At 29.2% G+C, this 6,876-nt stretch overlaps 1 protein-coding gene across 1 annotated transcript in view; it reads right to left on the bottom strand.

Moving 5' to 3' along the window:
* The window catches only part of LOC111089258, a gene marked incomplete at its 3' end in the record, with an annotated part of 29,745 nt that extends 24,691 nt beyond the window's left edge, over positions 1 to 5,054 (bottom strand). Inside the window, exon 1 of the mRNA XM_022401418.1 lies at positions 4,996 to 5,054. The remainder of the gene's footprint in view (positions 1 to 4,995) is intronic.
* Between the last annotated feature and the right edge of the window lie 1,822 nt (positions 5,055 to 6,876).

Here is a 6,876-nt window from a genome sequence, read left to right as displayed (position 1 = left end):
AAACACGGACGACAAATGTTTGGTGACACAAGAAAAATAAAGTAGATGAAAATCATAATACAAGAAACGTTGTTATAATATGTTGACTGTTTTAAGAAACTTTTGTTTAAATCGATGATAAGACGAAAACATTATTATCTTGCAAAGTTTATTTACACGGCCTGTCCCTCGAATGTTGTCTATTTTTCACTTGCTAGTTAAATACAAGATTTTAATACTAGATAAAAAAAAGTTTTGTTTTTTAGTTGCAAAAATAAAATATACAGTTTTGTCGTTTTGTACTTTCAATAAAATATTTGCAAAGATTAAAAAAGAAGAAGAAATAATCCAACATAAAATTTCGTGCAGTGCAGAGGAAGAATTATCTGCTAGCATGGTAATTAATTATCCGATAATGGATGTTGGTAATATAATTTTCTCCTGTAATTAATTATCCGATAAAGGATGTTGGTAATATAATTTTCTCCATCGGATAATTAATTACGGGAGAAAATTATATTACCAACATCCTTTTTCTGAATGGTTGTAAAGTTAATTCGTGTGAGAATAATAATAACAAATATTGTTGTTAAAAATAAACAATTAAATAATACTGTTATTAATCCTTGGTATAATTCTGATCTGATAATAATTGCAATTCACTTACTTCATCTAGTTCACACGGTATCAGTTATTATTCATATAACTAATAATATAAATAGTACCTAGATCTTAGACAGGTCCGGCATTGGCATGTGTATACTGCGCTTACTCTTTCAGCCGTGGGAGCGTTATAATGTTACGGCCAATCCCACTATTCGTTGGCGGTGGGTGGTGATGCCTTCCCTCTAGTCTTTCACTGCTAAATTAGTGACGTCCTCGTGTAGCTTTGCGCGAAATTAAAAAACAAACATATCTTAGACGGCCTGATGTGCCCCGGTATTGGACGAAAGGCTTCGTCAACACTCGATATGGCAGAGATAGTATAGTTGCCATGTTACTATTTCACTCCTAATTTCTTACACTATACTTAGATTGCGTGATTTGAAAGCGCAGCACGTTAACGCTTCTAGAAACTCGTTTTACACAAAATAAAATAAATCGTAAGTAAAACACAAAACCGTGAAGTGTGTATTATCTTTGCGATAAGAATTATATATGTATATATACATATATAAACACACAAAAGGCTGCATAGGTATTGGTGTACTAGACAGACAAACTGCTGTTCATTTGCTTGTTTTAAGAGCTAGCTATGAAGTGAACTTATTTTACTGGTTGAACTTGTTCTCTTTTTTTATTGAAGAGAAAACGTGACGGTAATGCGATTTACTTCTTAGAATTGGCTATGGAATAAGAAACTCAGCAATTTTTATTCTCTTTTTTTTTAACTTAAATAGAATTATGTAATTTTTCACATAGCTAAATTCTTCAAGCTCAAATACTTAAATCTCAATATATTGACATAAGTTTCAATTACCATTAGTGTATACTTAACCCTCAGCAGTGCATAGTATTGTTTCCAGAATTTGTTCCCTCATCTATTTAAATATTGCATGATTAATGGATTGATTAAAAGCTTTGACTGTTTAACTATGACATCACATGAAAATTAAATATTATATTTTAAGGCCAATCATTTTTCTGGTAATCTAAAGGTTGAAACGGAGTGAGCTGATAATTTGCAATCTTTCAAGATACTATTGGATGAAAAAAAACATATGTCAATGTTTTAATTTTTGGAAAAAAGAAATGTCAGGGAGGTTTGTTGATAATTTTAATACCACAAATAATAATTCATTATCACTGAGCTATTTATATTTCTATAAGTGATTTTTACATTTACTCATATATTGAAACACAAAATTAGTAATATGTATAGAATGTAGTTGTGTATATTTTCTTACACTGTCCTCTGTTTTTTTTAATAGTTGAACAGGGTTAATTTTGTAGTTCCGTCAATCCTAGACCAAGCTGAGTTAGGGCAAATACAGAATTACTCCACATTTCAACGTAATATATTTAAATAAACATTATTATTAAAGAGGTGTTTCAGTGAGACAATTTGGAAACAGAACATTCAGTACTAATAACACCAAAAATAAAAATTTGAGGGGAAAGTTGGCTCAAACTATACATACTTAATCTAAAAAAATTATGTGACATGCCAAAATTTAAACTACAGTCAGTTTTGAGGCCAATTGAAAATACCTCAATTTCATTCAGGAGATTAAAGAAAATCCTTAGTAATTAAAAAAATATAATTTAAAAATGTCAAACAACAGAAATTTCAATAAGATTTCTCATTATTTCTTTTGCTTCTTTTTTCTGTATTAAAAAAAATCTTAATGCAAAAATGATGGATCAATCACTGGAAACACCAGAATTTTTCGTATTAATCCACAAATATTATAAATGTCCACATTTTTATACACACACACACTCAAAATTTTTATTAGCAGAATAAACTTGGCACAATATCTGATTTTTTTTAAAGATGTAATAACTGCTCATTTTCAAATACATCAATCTAAGTCATAATTAAACATTTCAATGTATTAACTTTCAAGAAATATTTGCACTGTTTTATGAAAAAAATTAAAATAAAACATTTGATGTACTTTGAAAGTTAAAAAATTCAAACAAAAATTGTGTTAAATTTGTTATTTATCCACTGTTCTAAATTAGGAAGAGAATGATCCCTTTAAAATAAGAAAAATGTCATAGATTTGTCACATAGAGCTTCTAGCCTTCATTGCACAGACTTATTATTTTTCAACACAACAGCAGATTTTTACTAAAATATTAAATATACTTATATATTATTTGTAATATTACAAATTAAATTATTTCTCATAACTTTAAATTCTTGTTGAATATAATAGTTTTATTTTAACTATGTGGGTCAAATTACTTTTTTGCTTGGTTGGCTCTATGTTATTTCTACAACATTTCATATCCACATTTTATAAAGACACCATGACTTTACAATCAGTGTATGGTCACCTAAGATCTAACTTCTAAGAAAATTCATACAAGACTATCATTGTATGCATTAAGTTTGATAAAAATCAGCAAAGAGAACTACATGCAGTGCTTCCAACTCATCTTTATAGGAGAAAATTGTAATAATATCTAAATCATCATGACTTATAGCATCAACCTTTTCTATTACAGGATTATATACCACAATTCTAGTTTATTATTAATGAGATAAGTCTGTCTGAATTTGTTCAACTTTAGTCTTTGGTACATCAGAAATAAAACTATTTACACATTTGTAGTTAAATCACAGATATAAAATGTAAGTTTTTAAAACCAAAGTTCTAAATGGTTTCTTTCCTTTGTTTTTTGCCAGGAACCACATAATGAAAAAATAATAAATACAAGCTACAACTGAAATATTAAACTTCATTAAAAATATAATTTTCAGGCTATATGATCTTGTTTATTCAACTGGGATGCATGAAATAAGAAAGACCATTATGTGTGAGAACAATGCTAGTGTTGTGAAAAAGAAAAAGGATCCTGGTGTGTTTGAGGGAAAAGCTTAAAACCTTCAGCATATTGTATGAATGTTGTGACTGGAACTAATCAGAAGTTGTGATACATTGTTAGAAATGTTTATTTTAAAAGTAATAAGATTATTTTCACTTTCCATCATGAATACCATATTTTATTTTGATCTTCTTATTTTAGGAAGGACATCAGTATTCCATGACTTCAATACTAGTACTCTTGTTTTCTTACTTTCTTTTTCTATATTAGGTACTGTAATACTTTTAATTTACAAAAATGTGTCATTAAGTCTTTATTTAACCTTATTATCTTGTATCATAGGTCATTTTAAAATCTTTATTATTATTATTATAAATGTTTCACTTACACAGGTAAAACTGTAGATGTTTTTGCTATTTATTTTTTTTAGAAAAGATGCAGAGTGGAGCTACTATAATGACACATTTCAAAAAGTGAGAAGTTAGTTTCTATCCTCAAAGTTGTTTCCATTCAGGTGTTCAAAACTGTTAAGAACTTGGTTTGTTTACTTAAATGTTTTCTTCTGGTCTGATAGAACTAGTAATGCTGACACTGAATCTCAAAAAAGTAACAAATGTAGGATTTAAAATGAAAAAATCCAACTTATTTTTTGACAGAAATAATTCATTTAAAACTGTTAATTTTCCGAGATGATGAAATATACACAATTTTTGGTACAGGAATCCAAATGGTTACGTTTAATTGGAATATATTTTGTTCACTGGAGAAATGAGTGGCCCAAATATCCTGCTCTCATCTCACTTTTGGTCCTGTTCTTATCATTAATTTGAAAAAATAAATAAATGAAGCAATATTTTTACTATAAATTAACGTCAGAAAACAGACGTTAATTTATTTTATCAAAATAAATAAATATCTTATGCCTAGTCAGTAGTCTTAATAGATATTAAAACTGGAAGACACAAGTCAAAATTTAAAAAAATATACTTATGACATTCTTATGGGTTACTTATTTTTTTAAATAATATGATAATGATTACACTAACAAAACAAGTAAAGTAAAACAAGCACCAAAAATATTGTGTTTTCACCCAATATCTTATTGGCCATTGTTGTATAACGTATAAACCTTACTGGCACAAGCTATAACTATACAATAAATAATCCATTTATATGATTTGCATTTATTCACTTCACCTTTACCTTTTGATATGGTATGACAATTATAGTCTATGACAAGGAACCCACTTTTTTTAGAAAATAAAAGTTTGGAGACGGCTTGACGGGGTAATGAAGAAAACTTTATTATAAAATATAAATGTACAACCTGAGGATGACATAATCTTGTCGAAACGTCGTACATTTATATTATAATAAAATTTTCTTCGTTATCCAGTCAAGCCGTCTCCAAACTTTTATAAATTATAGTGTAACTGTAGTAAAGTGACGTGACAAAATTATAAGTGGATTCCGAGCAGAATAAACAACTAGTATTAATGAATGAGACATAACACTTACTGTATTTTTCTTTCAGTTCAACTCTACTCGTAAACACGACATTCCACTGAACTCATATATGATAATACTTTATTACATCATCAGGTGTTTACTATGAACTACTACAGCCGTCAAGTCAAAACCTACAATAGCGCCATCTGTTTTTTGGGAGATAGTTTGGATTTATTTGGCGAGAAAATTATACATTTCTCATTATCAAAGAGGCTGCTGAATGAATGAGCGACAGGTTCTGTGAAGTTTAAAATTTAGTAATAACAGCTTGAAAAATATTTGGCTTTCACAAGAATTCATTTCTTCTGTTTGATGAAACACAACATACGATAAAACATAGAGTCATATACTACAATTCTGAAAAATATTATTTACTTTAATGTATTTAAAAGTTGAAAAAAAAAAAAAACACTACAACACAATACACAAACCTACAGTAAATTTTAAGGTTTAGTCTTTGCAAGCTGTATGCTAAAAGATTTACCTATGTATAAAAATATTTTTATGCATGCTGTCCTTAATTTTGGACTGTTAGATTAGAGGCGAGGCAGCTAGTCAACATTACCCATCGTCAGTTCTTGGGTGTTCTTGTCTCACCGAATAGTGAGATTGGACTGTCATCTTATAACTTATCCACGGCCCCAAAATCCACAGTTATTATTACTGTCTGCGGTAACAGGACGCGAAGGAATGACCCGCAGATCCAGACATCGGCACGTTAACCACTGAGTCACGGATGGCCCATGCAAAAGAACAAGTATCCTTGCATATGTATCAACAAATGCTCTAGAATTGCTAAAAATAATTCAATTCCAATAAAACTGTTCTTGTTATTGAATGACAGTATCTATCATTGACCTAACTGGGCTGATGAAAGTTCATATTGCCCAAACTACGGTTTGTTGGTCGTGATATGGAATAAGTGATCGAGCTTATTTATTTAAATTTCACAATTTACTCTACTGAGATGTACAAAAAAACCTTATTGCTAAATCTAGATGGAACGTTGAATAATTTCAAACTCCAGAAAATACGATAAAAAGAAAAGAATCACAAGGGTACAAAGAGAGAATCATTTAGACACCCCACTTTTATGTCAGGCTGAGGTCTTGTTAAGTGTCTACAATCCTTAGGTCATCTATGTCAATGATTATCCTAAATAAACATAATTAAGAAAAGTAAAACCCTAACATATACTCCCCTTGTAATAAGTGTAACCAAGGGAATAACACAAAAAATGGGTCAAGCAAATATAAAACATATGTACAAGTATTGAAATATGTAACATAGATGTATATTATATACCTGCTATGGATGGATGAAATAAGTTTTTTTTTTAACTGAGACAACTCCACCCACTTCCTTATCTTACGTTGTTTCTAGACCCGAACCTTAAAATATACGGTAAAATCCAAATAAGAATGTTGCAAGTTTCAATAATTATCTTCGTTCAATTACATGCATGACACAATTACATATACATAAAAACAACGAAGTATAATACAAAATAAAACTCAAAAGAATAAATAAAGCTCAAGTTAAATATTACAATAAATCAAATTACAATACAAATTTAATCAAGTTAAATAGAATCAAAAACATTCATGAAATACAACTGTAATGCTGATCATCTGCTTTATACAATTAAAACATATAAAAATCTGAACTTATTACAAATTAAGACAGGAAATATATAAAATAAAAGTGAGCTTAAATGAGACAGGGAAAATGAAAACACGTAATAATAATGATAAAAGAACACAATATCGTGTACAGCAATTAGTGAGAAAACCACAGTAAACGGAACAAATAGTTAGAAGTCTGATATCAGAGAAATTAGTTTTGACACGTTCGTGCGTCCTCTTCAGTCTCATGTTGTCTTCAGAAGAC

The sequence above is a fragment of the Limulus polyphemus genome, unplaced genomic scaffold (assembly GCF_000517525.1).
Source record: "Limulus polyphemus unplaced genomic scaffold, Limulus_polyphemus-2.1.2 Scaffold5692, whole genome shotgun sequence".
Taxonomy (NCBI): Eukaryota; Metazoa; Arthropoda; class Merostomata; order Xiphosura; family Limulidae; genus Limulus; species Limulus polyphemus.
The sequence above is the reverse complement of the archived record's forward strand: the minus strand, read 5'-3'. Positions and strand labels throughout refer to the sequence as shown.